The sequence below is a fragment of the Delphinapterus leucas genome, unplaced genomic scaffold (assembly GCF_059928025.1).
Source record: "Delphinapterus leucas isolate spDelLeu-1000000601 "Yukka" unplaced genomic scaffold, BTC_Dleu_Yukka2 spDelLeu_asBTCV2_sq61, whole genome shotgun sequence".
NCBI classification, from domain to species: Eukaryota; Metazoa; Chordata; class Mammalia; order Artiodactyla; family Monodontidae; genus Delphinapterus; species Delphinapterus leucas.
The window spans coordinates 857,531-874,987 of NW_028322270.1; the positions used below are offsets into that span (position 1 = coordinate 857,531).

General features: G+C 34.4%; 1 pseudogene; it reads right to left on the reverse strand.

The window, feature by feature from the left end:
* Nucleotides 1-6,398: 6,398 nt before the first annotated feature.
* On the reverse strand, nt 6,399-17,124 carry LOC149743883 (FUN14 domain-containing protein 1 pseudogene; annotated as a pseudogene).
* Nucleotides 17,125-17,457: the final 333 nt, after the last annotated feature.

Sequence of the window (17,457 nt, forward strand, 5' to 3'; positions counted from 1 at the left end):
TGTAAACACATGTACTTTTTATTTCCTGCTGATTTTTCCATAAAGGTATAACCCTTTCAAAGTCCCAGTTTCATCCAAAATATCGATTCCAGCTGACCATCTTGTGTCAGTACAAAATATTGTCTCCTATTCCCTCTAAGGCTATCCAACCTTGGGATCTGGGATAAATATACCATCATAGGCCTTCAGGGAAGCCTTGGTTTCAGGGGCAGTTTACTTGTCTGACTTTCCACTTATTTTCACTGTCAGCCTCCTACCTCCTGGTTTGGAACTAAAAATGTTAGCAGTTGGATTTGAGTCTGAGCTGAACGTTTCTGCATATCATACAGACTGAAAACATGTCTGAAGATCAAATTGCTGCATGAGAATATGTAGAATGAGGAGAGACTATAAGCTAGAAAAAAAAAATCTACTGGAATGTTCACATTTAAGAGGCAAATGGAGAAAAATTAACAAAGGTGAAAAAGAAAGAGTAGAAGAAATTTAAAGTAGGAAGTTTTCCCAAGATGTTTGTTAATGAAGAAAAGGAGAGAAACAGTATGATAATTCATGTGAGGTTTGCTAATAAGCAGGATTTTGGTTAATTTGATGAGACAAACATGAGCAACTGCTGACGAGGAGGATTCTTTTTGAAGGAGAAATATGGAGGAATTTCTGAAATATGGAGGAATAAATATTCCAAGATTGAGTCATTGTAAAATGTCTCTCTTTAAGGAATGATGTCGGATCTATATGATTGATATCTGACTGACATTTTACAACATTTCCATGTATGGAACAGTATGGATCATTGACCAAATAAGTTGTTCCAACTTTAAACAGAAAGTTTTCTTAGTCCTACCAGTTCATAGAGATCATATTACTCATCTCTACTCCACTGAAGAAAGCCATTGCCAATATTTGCATATCTAAAGGATTATTTGACCATATGCCTCTCTTATAACCCTAAGCTTGCTCTCCTCCAAAAAATGGCAAGATTATTTCTCCAATTAATTAATTGATAAATTTGTCAGCTTCTCTCTTTTTCTTCTCCTTTTGTTCTCTTCAATTCCCAAAACTGTGCCATCTGCTATGCACAAAAAATTTTGCTAATATTAGCTATCTACTACTGGTGGCTACTTATGCATAGCTACTCTCCAAAAATTTCATGCTAAGCCATGCCAAGGATACATTTATATATTTTTTTAATTTGCTTTGCAAGTGTATTCAATATGTCCTTATTGTTAAATAAAGTGGACATTTTTCAACCCTCATTTTCTTTGGACTCTGAAAATTTTTCATATCTATCGCATAACATTTTCATAGTTATATATGTACTTCCAATGCTGCCCATATTACTCAGTTTTGTGTTCTGGATTCTCCTTCCCTAACTGTATTCCAATGCTGAGGTTGCTCATCTAACCTTGAGACATCTCTTCTTCAGAAAGTCATACATTCCCAGATGTTTAAATGGTGATGATAGTGACGGCAATAATAGCTAACATTCGTGAATATGTATAAAACTCTAGACGTATGACAAGTGTCTTGCATATAATATCTCATTGAATTTCCACAATAATCCTCTAAGATCAATGTCAAGAGGTGCCACTGCAATCCCGCTTTTGCAGGTGAAGAAACTGAGGTATAATCCTTTGATTAGGAAAATTGTTTGTAAATGGTCAAGCTTTTAAACCCAATTTATCTAGTACCTCTGCTTGTCTATAAGCCCATTGTACTCAGATACTTTCTTTATAGCCCAGAAATCTTATTTTTTCTACTTGGTAATATCTTGCAGACAATTGGACAGCTCCACTCAAATCTTACTTGTCCCAAACTTAACTTGTGATATTATTCCATCAAAATCTCTCCTATTCCTGAATCTCTTTCTTAGTAAATGGATTGACATTCCATTAATACAGTTATCGCACAAGACACCTTTGCCCACCTGTCACAAAGCACCAAAAATTCTTTATTCTCCCTCCTACATTATTTATTTTCTCCATTTCTACTGTCAACTCTTTCCAGCTGCCACTGTCTTTCTGTTAACTGCTGAAATGACCCTTAACTTGTTGATCTGAATTCCTTTTTTTTTTCTTGCTTTCCAATCCAGTATTCAGACTGCAAAGGAAACAGTTTACAGAAACACGAACTCATCCTACTGTTATCACATGTAAGGTATTTCCACAATTTCTCTTTTCTACTTAATAAAACTGCAAACTAAGAATAATTTCAGGTTTTTTTTTTTTCTTGATATGATCTCTTCCTACTCTTTTAAGCTCATTCCATAGCAGTCTCTTCCTCTCTTTATATTCATGTTGAACTTTCTTTTTCAGGAGGCCTGGGCTCTAGAAAGTTTTTCATCTGTTAGGAAAGTCTTTGCTTGCTTCCAAATGCACCTTACCCTGTGTTGTGTTATACCTCCATGTGGTATATTTTCTTGGCATATTTTGACTTTGCTTAGAAGAGAGTAGGAAATTTGCCACGTGTTCAAGACACAACTTGTTTCAGCCCAATCCTAGAAAATGTGCAATTTCCATGCGTATGTAAAGTAGGGAGGAAATACATGGCTAGCCTAAGGTAAATTGGACAAAACAATTACAAAGTAAACTGACAGAAAGAGGGCCGAACACTGATCTCCCCAGTTCTTTGTAGGAGGAGTGTATTTTTCTCTTGACCATATGTTTTCATAGATGTTAATGATGTGCTTTCCCTTGTTCTTCTTCTCTTCATCCTTCACCTCCTCTGTCTTCTCTTTCTTCTCCATTTCTTCTTATTTTCCATTTGAACTAATTTCTTTAAAAAATTCACGACATTTCTCTTCAATATATGTAGAGGAAATCTGAAATTCATTGAGAAAGAATTTAGGGACATTGAAATAGCTCCCACCACTCACACTGGAGGTCTCAATACAAAGAACTTATCTGATATCAATGGATTTTTAATGTTTTGTATGAAAATTAAAAACTTGATTCTCTCCATGCCCTTTTCCCTTTATCTGTCTTCAATTTCTACAGAAGAGTGAATCTATGAAGATTTCTCTTTAGTCTCTGATATTAGTTCCATTTCACTCACATTTGTGTTTGGCTATGCTCATCACTTTACAAATTATTGTCATTAATTAAATTTTATTTCATGTAAAATAATATACAATGATATTTTTATTTCTTTTACTTTAACTTTCCCACCTCCTCTTGCCGTACACTGTAAGATACTCTCTCATTCTACCCATTATGCCAACAATATATTCTTCCAAAGTCTTAATGGAAAAATGTATCATTAAAACACTTTATTACCGTTATGCAAAAAACATTGTAGGACCTTAAGCAACAAGCCACTATACGTAGTCTTCATACTGAATTAAGCTGCATTTTGACAGGAAAAAATAAAAGAAAAAGAATTTCCTTAAGATAGCGAGAGATGTCGTTCCCTTCAGACCTGCTCTACAGTTTTCAGTGGGGAAGGATTTTATTCTCCAGCATGGACTTTGACATTCTTTCTACACCAGCTTTTCAGTTGAGATGATAGTACTAGATGTTTGGGGAAGTAAGTTTACTGATGGGAAATACATTTATATGCAAACCTATGCCTCCCCCCAGCCCCGCCTCATTACATTAAAGAAAATCTCACTAAAAGGGGCTTTTTGGCAAAGAGTAAGGAAAATTCTGGTTTTTGATCATCAAACTTGATATATTGATCAATATTTGAAAAGACAGCTTAAATGATTCAAAATTTGCATATGTTTATACAGGATACGTACCTCACCTTTGGCACTCAAAGTGACAGTTAAGGAGATTAGCAAAGAATAAGTGCTTGGAATGCAGTTAAATGCAGCATAAATGGATCCTTTTCTATAACAGTTTTAATGGTTACTTAACCTACATATGACTCCATTTCTCCTACAGAAAAATAGGGACAATATTGATCATTCGTAAAACTTTTTAATATGTTACCCCATTAATCTCCTATTGTTTTGTATAACCCAGAGAGAGAAGAGCTCTAGACAAAATACAGAGGCTGTGATGCTGGCACTCAATTTTAGATACAGAAACGGATATACCCAAAGGCTTGAGCTATTGCAATTTAAAGCTGTTACAGGAGTTGCAATCTTTCACAACAAGCTGAAACTAAATAACCTGGACTTTTGCCTCACTAAGTTACTTAAAAATATAATACATTAGTATATAAGGACACACCAAAGCAATCAATATTTTATGAAATTGCTGGACTGTAATATGGATTTTGAACAGTATTAATGTTAAATGCATTAACTTTAATGAGGAACTTAGAAATGGTCTCTTAATAACCTTATTGGGATATGACTACTTTTAAATGGCTTTTACTTTGTCCTTGGAATTCATATGATGCATGTGACAGTGGCTTGTTTAGTGTTAACAGAGGATTAGATGAAGGAAATTAATTAAAGCTTCCTAGCAACATTTTCCCCTTGAGCTATTCAGTATGCTAAAGTGGTGTGACAGGGTACCATCCTTTCTCTAAATCTACTCATTAAATAACTCAATTGAGTTTAAACACACATCCTTTTTTTAAAAAATTAGACCATAATTTTTCTCCTTGTCTTTCTAACCTGACCCCTTCGAGCCGCTGCCACCTCTGTGATTTGTAATTACCTTTTAGCTTCTAATAATAGGATGGTCACAAAGTGTGTCCATGTGTTTCAGAGTCCACCAATTCACTTCTTGAGACCTGTCTTCAATTGAGATGACAAATTTAAATAGGTTAGGGACATTTGTTTAACTAATCCCCTGGACAAATAAGTATCTAGAATGATTTCCTATATTAGATGAAATACAAGTCTATAAATCTTTTTAAACACTGCTCATGCCGCACTTGAATACTTGGAATAATAATCATTTTTCAATTTTATGTTTTAGAAATAAATAGATCTATTTCGGCTTTAAATTCTCACAAATTGTGATTTTCTCTGTTTTTAAGACATTGTTATAAATGTATTAATTCTTAGCTATTAAAAACTATTACTTATAATACAAAATAAAAATAATATTTACCAGTATTTATTGTTTGTGGATTTTTTTTTGTGTGTGTGTGGATTTTTTGATGATAGCTATTTTGACTGGTGTGAGGTAATATCTCATTGTATCGATAGTTTTGATCTGCATTTCTCTAATAATTAGCAATGTTGAATATCTATTCATGTGCCTCTTGGCCATCTGTATATCTTCTTTGGGGAAATATCTATTTAGGTCTTCTGCGCATTTTTTGTTTGGGTTGTTTGTTTTGATGATATTAAACCACATGAGTTGCTTGTAAATTTTGCAGACTAATCCCTTGTTGGTCACATCATTTGCAAATATTTTCTCCCATTCTGTGGGTTGTCTTTTCATTTTGTTTATGGTTTCCTTTGCTGTGCAAAAACTTTTGAATTTAATTAGGTCCCATTTCTTTATTTTTGTTTTTATTTCCATTACTCTGGGAGACGGATCGAAAAAGATATTGCTGCAATTTATGTCAGAGAGTGTTCTGCCTATGTTTTCCTTTAAGAGTTTTATAGTTTATGGTCTCACATTTAGGTCTTTAATCTATTTTGACCTTATTTTTGTGTATGGCATTAAAGAATGTTCTAATTTCATTTTTTTACATGTAGCTGTCCAGTTTTCCTAGCACCATTTATTGAAGACACTGTCTTTCCCCCATTGTATAGTCTTGCCTCCTTTGTCGTAGATTAATTGACCATAGGTGTGTGGGTTTATTTCTGGGCTTTCTATCCTATTCCATTGTCCTATATTTCTATTTTTGTGCCAGTACCATACTGTTTTGATGACTATAGATTTGTAGTATAATCTGAAGTCAGGGAGCCTGATTCCTCCAGCACCGTTTTTCTTTCTCTAGATTGCTTTGGCTATTCAGGGTCTTTTGTGTCTCCATACAAATTTTAAAATCCACAAACAATAAATGCTGGAGAGGGTGTGGAGAGAAGGGAACCCTCCTACACTTTTGGTGGGAATGTGAATTGGTACAGCCACTATGGAAAACAGTATGAAGTTTCCTTAAAAAACTAAAAATAGAGCTACCATATGATCTTGCAATCTCACTCCTGGGCATACATCCAGAGAAGAACATGGTCTGAAAGGATATATGCACCCTAATGTTCATTGCAGCACTGTTTGCAATAGCCAAGACATGGAAACAACCTAAATGTCCATCGACAGAGGAATGGATAAAGAAGATGTTGTACGTATATACAATGGAATATTACTCAGCCATTAAAAAGAATGAAATCATGCCATTTGCAACAACATGGATGGACCTAGAGATTGTCATACTGAGTGAAGTAAGTCAGACAGAGAAAGAGAAATATTGTATTATATACCTTATATGCGAAATCTAAAAACAAATGAGACAAATGAACTTATTTACAAAATAGAAACAGACTCACAGACTTAGAGAACAAACTTATGGCTACCAGGGGGAAGGGTGGGGGGAAGGAATGGTTAGGGAGTGTGGGATTGACATGTACACACTGCTGTATTTAAAATGGATAACCAACAAGGACCTACTGTATATCACAGGGAAATCTGCTCAATATTATGTAACAACCTAAAAGGGAAAAGAATTTGAAAAAGAATAGATACATGTATATGTATAACTGAACCACTTTGCTGTACACCTGAAACTAACACAACATTGTTAATCAACTATACTCCAGGGAATTCTCTCATGGCCCAGTGGTTAGGGCTCTGCACTTTCACTGACTAGGGCCTGGGTTCAATCCCTTGTCAGGGAACTAAAATCCCACAAGCCGCATGGTGTGGCAAAAAAACAAAACAAAACAAAAAACTATACTCCAATATTAAATGAAAAGTTAAAAAAAAATATTCACAAAGGAAAACTTTATCTTCTTGGAAAAAAGGGAACATTTGACTATAACAATGACATATGAAAAGTAAAGTAGAATATAATATATCTTTTGAGTTGTATTAAATTTGATGTTTTCAGGTAAACAAGTACAAAATCCAGAGTTCCTTATTTTCTAATCTCGGTCAAATAAAAAGCTCAAGCTTTAAAATGTTATGATACCTCCTCTTTTGATGTCAGGGATGAAGATAAAAAGCTATCCCTCTAAAATTAGGGTTAGACTGTGCAGTCTTTCTTCTTTTTCTCATCAAGATATTATTCTTCTACACACAATTTCGATGAGGAAAACCAACCTGGATAAAGGAACATGACTTCTGTTTAAAATAATTATTTAGGAAATCAGAAATAGATGGTCAATAGCATGGTTGAATTAATAACACTCTGTTCAAAATAGAAATAAAATGTGTTCACACAGATAAATATAACTGTATTTTAAATATCAATATTATAATTAAACATGTATACTCTATGTGCACACAGGCATATGTGCACTTTCATACACACACACACACACACACACACACACAAGGACTGTTTATCCAAATTGTTAACGTACTTTGCTGATTGCATTGTGGTAATAACTCTGAGAAAGCCAGTGTTATTATTCCTCATTAAATTGGACTATATCATCTGAAAGTAAAAAACATAAAGCTGATCACATTGACAAATTTTACTAATTTAAAAACATTGATACACCAATATAAAAAGCCACTGTTTATATGGTTAGCACATTTGTTAATCCATTATTTTAATCATTATAGGATTGACAGTTTCATTCTTCTGCAAGCCAGACACATTCGATTTTTGAATCAACCCTTCTAATAACTCAGATGTCTAAGATTAAACATTTAAAATAAGTTACAATGCAAATTTGACCAAGTGAAATGCATTTGGTGTGTTTCAGGATCATAACAATTAAGAGATGATAGCTATTGTTCTAAAATAAAATTCTATGAATGTAATATTTAATGAGATTCAGAAATATTATAACACATTCACGTAAAATTTTACTCCATCATTAGTGAGAAGCATAGTAATTCAACTGTCTTAAAGCATGTACATAACATTTTATTGCAGAAAGGATCAGAAACTTTTAAATTCTCACTGTGCATTGTAATGAAAGTTGTATTTACCTAACTAAAAATGTGAACTGCAAAATTGCAAGATTTCCTGTAGGAAAATATAATACCAGTTTCTTTGTGGAGTTTTTGATACATTGGTAAAGAGTATAATTACAATTGCAAACAATTATTTTGCTTGGACATTAAAAATAAAATAGTTTACCTAAATAGCAAATAATAGGAGTTTTGTCTTAATTAAATCACCTAGAAGTTCTGTCCTTGTAGTGTCTTTTTTTTTTTTTTTTTTTGTGGTACGCGGGCCTCTCACCGTTGTGGCCTCTCCCGTTGCGGAGCACAGGCTCCGGACGCGCAGGCTCAGCGGCCACGGCTCACGGGCCTAGCCGCCCCGCGGCATGTGAGATCTTCCCGCACCGGGGCACGAGCTCGTGTCCCCTGCATTGGCAAGCGGACTCTCAACCACTGCGCCACCAGGGAAGCCCTCCTTGTAGTGTCTTTTAAATAGAATGAATCTCAAAATAATTCCAATGAATAAAGATAATGTCTTATGACATTCAAGTGCACCATTTCTAGTAAAATTCAGGTAATACGTTGGCAGCTGGTAGGAAGCTCCAAACACAGAAGTATTTCCACAGGGTTTGTTTAGATTTAGGTGGATTTCCTACAGTCACTGCGATTTTAATTCATCAGTCCTCTACAGTGGGATTTCTGAATATATAATCTGTACAGCATTTTCATCAGAATCAGCAGGAGTGCTTATTTCAAATGTGAATTCCTAGGTCCCATCAGAGACCAAATGAATCAAAATCTAGGTGGCAGAGCATGCATTTGCATTTTAATGATTTGTCCAAGTGATCCTCATGCACATTAAGTTTGAGAACGCATGTGCACCCTTAAATCCAAGTAAAGAATGTATGAAATATATATCAAGTAGTTCACAGAGTTGTTCGGTGAGCAAATGCTGTAAAATAAAACAAATAGTTTATATAATCTGACAATTATAACCTATTTCACAAACTTTAAGTACAAATGAGGAAGATTAAAAGGCTCAGAGTGTGCCAAGGTCACAGACCTCTTAGCCTTGGTGATTTTCAAGCTTGCCTGAAGAGTCCCCAGGAGGACTACAGGTACACTATAGATAACAATGTCACAATACAATCTACTGAATGAGAATCTCTTGGGGCAGAGGTCTGATAATCATTACGTTTAGCTATCTAGTCTGGTGACATTTATCATTAAGGAAGTTTGGAATATACTTCCTTGAGCATTCCCAGGCTGACACTACAAAACACTCATAATAATCTGAATTGCTAGTGTGGCATTATAGCCTTAGTTAGCCCAATCACTTTAATTTATGTCTCTAATATCTATTAACACCCTATATGCCATTACTTTTTACTTCAAAGGATTGGCTTAATACCGACATCTTATTACTGTTTTTACCTAGGATTGTTTTTAATGAATTATCATTAATGTACTCAATATTTGTACAATCTAATCTGTGAGCTGTCTGATATAATTTTCCTACATGAATTTTCAAAAGTTTCACTGCAGGGCTCCCCTGGTGGCGCAGTGGTTGAGAGTCCGCCTGCCGGTGCAGGGGACACGGGTTCGTGCCCCGGTCCGGGAAGATCCCACATGCCGCGGAGCGGCTGGGCCCGTGAGCCATGGCCGCTGAGCCTGCGCGTCCGGAGCCTGTGCTCCGCAGCGGGAGAGGCTGCAACAGTGAGAGGCCCGTGTACCGCAAAAAAAAAAAAAAAAAAAAAAGTTTCACTGCATATACAAATGCATTAATAGCATTTGTATTGAGAGTAGTTAGGGGAAATTGTCATATCTTATAATTTGACGAGGTGTGATCAGTAGTGATTTTTTCTCTAAATATTCACTTCCATATATTTTTCTATATATTTTCTATAAATTCAATATCTTGAAATATGTGTATATATTATGGCATGAGACAAACAAGCTTAGAAATGACTACTCTTATCAACACTCACATAAGTATATTGATTCAAGGCTTATAATTTTAAAAACGTCATAATGAATACAAGTGAAAACAGAAAAAGTAAAATCAGTCATCTCTCAGTTAAGAAAACATTTATACAACTGTTTAAAAATAACTGTAAAATTCAGTTGTATATATTCATTACTATACATGTAAAACCAAAAACTCAGTTCCTTAAAGGATTCTCCTTCAAGAATAATCTGTAGTTTAGAGTGGCTTAAATGTCCAGCTTCCTTGCCTGTTCTTTGCCAGTGTTTTCTGTGCTGGGAAGCAGAGAATGCAAAGGGCAGCACCGTATTCTGGTCCTGCAAGAGAAACAGAATGGTAAGATTTGGGAGATACAAGGTGCACTAATTATGTCACAGAGACTAGAACAGCAGTGATTTTTCCCCCATTATTAGTATTTTATATCAGTAGAATCTATTTAATATATTCAATAATTCTATTATTTCTAAGACCTTCCACAAAAGGGCATTACAATCCTTTTAGTTTATTGCAAACATATATATTTTTTAAAGTGGATTCACTTTATTTATTTTTTGGCTGCGCTGCAGGATTTGTCAGAAGACAAACAGTAAGTTGTGAGCTCCATTTTGCCCAACTACTTTTTTCTTCACACCCTGGAGAATCTGGTGTCTGGAACTGTAGAGACATCATCATGTTACCACCCCTTCTCCTCTCAGGTTGAATCCACTGTGACAGAACACTCATGTCCTTAAGAGGCAAGGCCTAGCAAATAGCCTCTCACAAATCCACTGAACATCACAATGTCCTGTTTGATAAATTCTGTTGCTGCTTCAATTATATTGCTGATTTCAGGTGCTGCTTTATTTGCTCATTTCTGAATCAGGTCTTCCTGCTTTCTTTATATCTTTTATCAACTCTGTCTCAGTTGATTTGCACATAGTTACTTTGACTGGTAAATCTGAAGAAGATGGCCAGCAGCCTACTGTTGCTGTAAGTTTTCCAACTTTCTGGAACAAAAATCCTGCACAATGGCCAGTGCAATCTGGATGGCTACTGAGTATTGTTCTACCGGAAGTGCCAAACTATGGCCAAACATAGATTCTACCAGCGGTGTCTTCATGTATACTGAGTTAGGTCCAATATGAATCATCATCACTTTCATATTCAGGTGAGAGAGATCCCATCTAGACTGGCCTGGCCTTGGAATCCAGAACCAAGTGAAGAGGACTCAGCTGTCAAACGGGGGCAAAGAGGGCCTGGGGTTGGAAGAAAGGGTCATAGATGCAGAAGTAAGCACTTCATGAAAACTAAGCAAATGGTATTTCTAGGTAAATCAGTCTTTCTGTGCTGGACTAATTAAAAGAACTTCACAGCTCTCTATCCCCAAGCTTTCTCACCCTCTGGAATTGAGGGCTTTTACTGCTTCCCCCATTATTTTTTTAATTAAGTAATGAATAGTATTTTATTATTATTATTATTTTTGGCTGCATGGTATGGCATACGTGATCTTTCCTCCCTGACCAGGGATTGAACCTGTGCTCCCTGAAGTAGAAGCATGGAGTCTTCACCACTGGACCCCCAAGTAAGTCCCTGAAGAGTATTTTATAGATAAGAAAACTTTAGCCTCAGCAGGGTAAATTTGAGGACAGTTCCAATAGCTAGTTTCCCAGAGATGCCCTTGAAGTGGTCCTTACAGTTTTTGCAAACTAGAATACCTGATAGTGTTTATCAGCGCAACACGTCAGGTGCAGTGTAAAGGTATGGGTACTGAAAAAGTAATATTGACCCTAACTATGCATTCACGCACAGGCATTTACAGATTTTTACCCAGGCTTTGAATTAAAAGATAGATTCTCTGAGTCTGATCAATGTCAGCCTCTTGAGATGCACTAAAATGAAATTCAGAAAAAGTTGAATAACTTAAACTACTCTGGAGTTACAGACAACTGAAGTAGAAAGCCTCTTAAGCAATGTGAGAGAAGAAAAAAAGGGGCAAAAATCTACCTACTAGCTTGGGTTGTAGAACTCATGTTTTTAGGAGTTGGGAGAAAAGAAACTTTGGAGCAGGTGTTTCATGTGACAGATCATTAGATCTGTTATCTAGGTCTGTATTAGATCTGTATAGTATCTATTGAGATACTACAGATGAGGAAAGATGTTAAGTGTATTTGCTTTGTATCATCAATGGAGATTTTTTGCTGCCTCTGAAAGCTTGCTGTCAAGATTTAATTTAATATTTAATTAATTTCCTCTCTGCCGATCTGTGATTTCCCTTAATGCCATTTCCTTTTCTAGAGAGATCACAGATTACTGTAAATTATTTGTGTTCAGTGAGGATGGGCATAACGGTAGTAATAATGAGAACAAGAATAGTGACTGGCCATTTATACATAAAATGAATTCTGTTAGAAACACCTATAAATATTGTACCAGCGTTATTAATTGGCTTAATAAGATCAATTGGCATAATAAGATCTAAGTTGTTTATTATAAATAAAATGAATAAAAATTCACTAGTCAGCAATAGATATTAGTATTTTTCTTTTTTAAAAATCTCTTCTTTGCTAGCCCTAAATGCTTTATTTCTTAGGGGTCTAATGTTGACTTCACTAGTCTTAGTGGAGTTACCAGCTTGTGGCTGAATCACGCTCACTCTAGTATTCAGACATGGTTTGACACATCTAAATTAGGGTGAGGAAGATTATTCCAGAATATCGAGGCTCTCTTTTGTCAGGAATTGGGGGATGGGGACTTATTCTGAATAAAGAGGAAGTGAAGACTGGAAAGGTTACTTGGTCAACAGAGAGAAAAGATTAGCCTGAAAATAGAAACTGTCATTCCCAACGTTCTCAAGCTCAGACTGCATCAACATATGAATACTTGGCACTAAGTAAATGGTTATAAAAAAAACACATCTAATTCCCAGTCTGTAATCTACCAGTGACATTAAAAAATAAGATACCACCACTGGTGATGATGTAAGTGTTGTTTTCGAGAAGGGCTGCTAGCACAGCTTATGATAGCATCTTAATAAACAAAATATTAGTTTTGAGTTGTAATGAGGATTAAAACTTAGATTGAGAATCAAGCTTCTCTGCATATATGTATGTATAAGGAAAATCTATTTTTCCTTAAAACACCTGCATTGTATCACTTTAGAGGTAAAGGATGGTTTTTTCCCTTCTTAAATCTCCTCTTGATAAATATATTTTCATTGGAAGATGTTTTAAGTAGTCCCTCATCTAAGTGGAAAGATTACAGGTACCATAACAGGGAATCTTCAAGAATATAAGGAAAATATTTTAGTCCGAATCAGTTCTTACATGAGATGATATCAAGTCACTAGTTAATTTCTAGAAAGAATAAATGCCATGGGCATAGAAAAATAGGAACTGATGAATAAGAAAGGCAATCTTCATCAAGGTTTGTTTCTTGGAATATGTATAGCTAGAGCCTGTATGACACTTTTCGTTTTATTTTAATTGCTAATACAATTTTTCTATATTTTAAAAATTGATATTGTTCATATTAAGAACATTTATTTGAAATGTCTTACAAAGCATTCTAACACATCCTGAAACAGTGTAGTTTTTCTTTAGCTGCTGTACTACCTCTCTACCCTCCCTCAATAAAACACACAAAACACCTTACTACAACCTTAATACTTTAAAATATTTTTAAAAACTCTAAAATTACAGCTCAAATAATTATTTAACCAATAAAAATAACATTATTTTATGAGACTCATTTTAGGGAGTATTAGTTATTACCTTGTAATTCTACATTTTTTCTCATTCTTCCCTTCCATTTTATTTCCGCTCCTCTTTTAGCATACCTTCATACGTCTGTCATCATTTTGCTCACGAGAAAAAAAGGTGGCATTTTTAAATATCAAGTAATATGTGTTATAGCTTTGCTAAACATTTCACCACCAGTTTGTTGCAAGAGATTTATAAATCAGATTTTCATTAAAAAGGAGAAAGAATCAACACCATATGTTGTGCTAAATCCTATGCAGCTGCTGCTACAGCAGCTTAATGTGTGAACTAGAAGGCATTCAGTACTCTGTGTGATATACAGGACTGTAACTTCTTTCAAATGTTGTGATTTTTTTTAATATTAAGATTAAAATCTAAGAAAACATGGTAAAATGGAATAACTTAGAAGTGTTAACATTTATTTTATAGAAAAGAGAGTTGCTAAATGGGTATCTATAACTGAAATTAAAATACCCAAGTACTCTTGAAATTGAAATAGAAAAGCAGGCTCAAACAAAAATGTTGTATATTAATGCAGCTCCTCTTGTAATCTGACCTTCATTGCAATGTACTTTTGCCTAAATATCCATCTAGTTGGCATTTTTATTACAATTCTGCAAATGGAAAGAGAGCAAATGAACCATTTACTGCCTTTATTTTCTAAGTATAATCATGTTTCTGTTTTCCATTCAATGATAGCCAACTCTTTTCCACTCCAACATAAAACATTCTTGAGTGTTAAGAGGTTGATATCGTACCCCATGCTCATTTATATTACAATGTACAGAATGTCAGAATCAGTTATTTATAAACTTTAGTTGAGAGGTCAGGAAATAATACCCTAATGTAAAACTGTGCATATTTTAAATAATATTTATGGGCCAACCACATATGAGATATAAACACTACCCTACATATACATCTTAAATTTATTAGATTTGAAGTAACAACACTGAAGGAGGAAAATCATTTTTAAAAGCACCATAAAGCAAGACAGTAATTTTCTTCTTAAGTGTGCTTTTTTTAGATTTGTTTTTTATTGGGGTAATGTCAGTTTATGACATTATGTAAGTTCCATGTGTACAACATGGTATTATCTACTTCTGCATACTTTTCAACATGTTCACCACCAAAAATGTAGTTTCTGTCCATCACCATACAGCTGATCCCATTAAATGTGCATCTGCACATGGAAATTACATGCTTCTCTTTCATTGAAAAGAAACACCTCATGATAATGATGATTAATTTTCCTATGTTAATATAAATTTGCATTATTTCTGCATGTATCATGATAGAACAGAATGAGTTCATGAATTCGTGTGAAAAAATGTTTCCTTGCTATAGAAATAAGACAGGTGGCTATTTTCCATCTAGTATAAGGACATTATAAGAGCAATCTATAGACCAATATTCTTAATGAATATAGACAAAGAATGTTCAAAAAATACTTGGAAAAAATGCATCCAACAATATATAAAAAATGAATATATATATTCATTTATATATATAAAATGAATCCAAAAAATGAATATATATATTCATTTATATATATAAAATGAATCCAAATATATAAAAAATGAATCCAACAATATATAAAAATAAGTATATACGGCTAAATGGGCTTCATCCAGAGAATGCATTGGCAGTTTTATACGTAAAAACTATCGATATAATATACTCTATTTAAATGACACACAGCACATGATCATCTCTGATACTGATATAGTCGGATATTCACAGTATATTCTCTATTTAATGCCTACTAGGATGACTAAAGTCAAAAGGACAGATCATAAAACTAGCTGGCCAGGATGTTGAGAAATTGGTGGTAGGAATGTAAAATGATACAGACTCCATGGGAAATAGTTCAGCTGTTTCTCAAAATGTTAAAAATAGAGTTACCATATAATCCAGAAATTCCCCTCCTCGGTATTTTCATATGTATATACCTATGAATAATAAAAACATATATCTACCATAACTTCTCTTCACTTTTTCACAGCAGCATGGTTTATTAATAGACAAAAAGTAGAAATAATCTAAATGTCCATCAACTGATAAATGAGCAAATAAAATGTGTTATATCCATACAATGAAATATTATTCATTGTAAGAATTAAGTAATGATACATGCTACAATATAGAAAAACCTTGTAAATTTTATTCCAGATATAAAAAGACATCCACAAATACGACATATTGTATGAGTCCATTTATACAGCATAATTAAATTAGTAATTCACAAAAAGGGGCATATTAAAATATTCAAGTGAATTAGAAAATATTCAACTAAACAATTCACTTACAAATAACACTTGGGACAAAAAAATACTCAGGAAAATAGAAAATATTTTAATGAGTAAATATGGAAACACAGTAGATCAAAATTTGTTCAATAGAGCTAAAACAGTCTTGAGATATGTGTCTTTAAGTATTTATATTAGAAAAAAAAGAATTATGAATACAATGACTTAAATTATTCCCTTAAGATGCTGGAAAAAGAAAATCAAATTAAACCCAAAGAAAGTAGAAGAGAGAAAATTAGAAAGGTAAGAGTTGAAATTAATAAAATAAGATAATTGTACCTATAATAATTAACAATAATAATTAGATTAAAATTTTAAAGAGAAAATGTAATAAAATAAAAATCTATGAACTCAAAATAAATTTCATTAATTGATTTCTATGATAGACTATTGATGGAATTCTCATCTTCATTTGTGTTCTTCCATCTCTGATGTTTCACCTTCTTTTAAAAGCTTACATAATTAGGTCAGCCACACAAGAATAATCTCCCTTCTGCATAACACACAGTTAGCTTATTAGTAAACTAATCACAGAAGTGATATCCCATTATATTCCAGACTACACCCACAGTCAAGAGAAGGAGATTATATAAGTCATTTACACTACAGTGCAGGGATCTTAGGGGAATATCTTAGAATCTTCTCTATCACATGATTAGAATATACAGACATGAGGGAATTCCCTGGTGGTCCAGTGGTTAGGACTCTGGGCTTCCACTGCAGGGGGCCTGGGTTCAATCCCTGGTCAGGGAACTAAAATCCTGACAGTCACATGGCACAGCCAAAAAAAACAAAAACAACAACAACAAAAAAACAGGTATGAATTACCATGATTAGTTGTGTACTTATTTTGTGTGCTATTTCCATAGTTTACATTAATCATTAAAAAATTATTTTTAAGTATTCTTGAAGCATTAAAAATGAGCTACTGGGCTTCCCTGGTGGTGCAGTTGTTGAGAGTCCGCCTGCTGATGCAGGGGACGCGGGTTTGTGCCCCGGTCCGGGAAGATCCCACATGTCATGGAGTGGCTGGGCCCGTGAGCCATGGCCGCTGAGCCTGCGCGTCTGGAGCCTGTGCTCCACAACGGGAGAGGCCCCAGCAGTGAGAGGCCCGTGTACTGAAAAAAAAAAAAAAAAAAAAAAATGAGCTACTGTTCTAGGGGGTACACTAATTTTGTTAAACATTTTAGTCTAGAAGCCTCCTTCATCTTTGCTTCTGGTAGCAACTCCCAAAGGAAATCACTATCCTGATTTCTGACAATATAGATTATTTCTCTCAGGCAATTTTGAAAATCAGTTCTGGAATTAGTCTTTCCAGTTTTTATCTTTACATCTTTCCTTCTTTTCCATTGCTTCAAAATTGACATCTCATCCTCCTCCCACAAACAATAACAACAACAACAAAATATATATATTTCCTTAGAGAAACCGAATGATTCTTAGAATTAGGAGGGGAGCAATGTTAT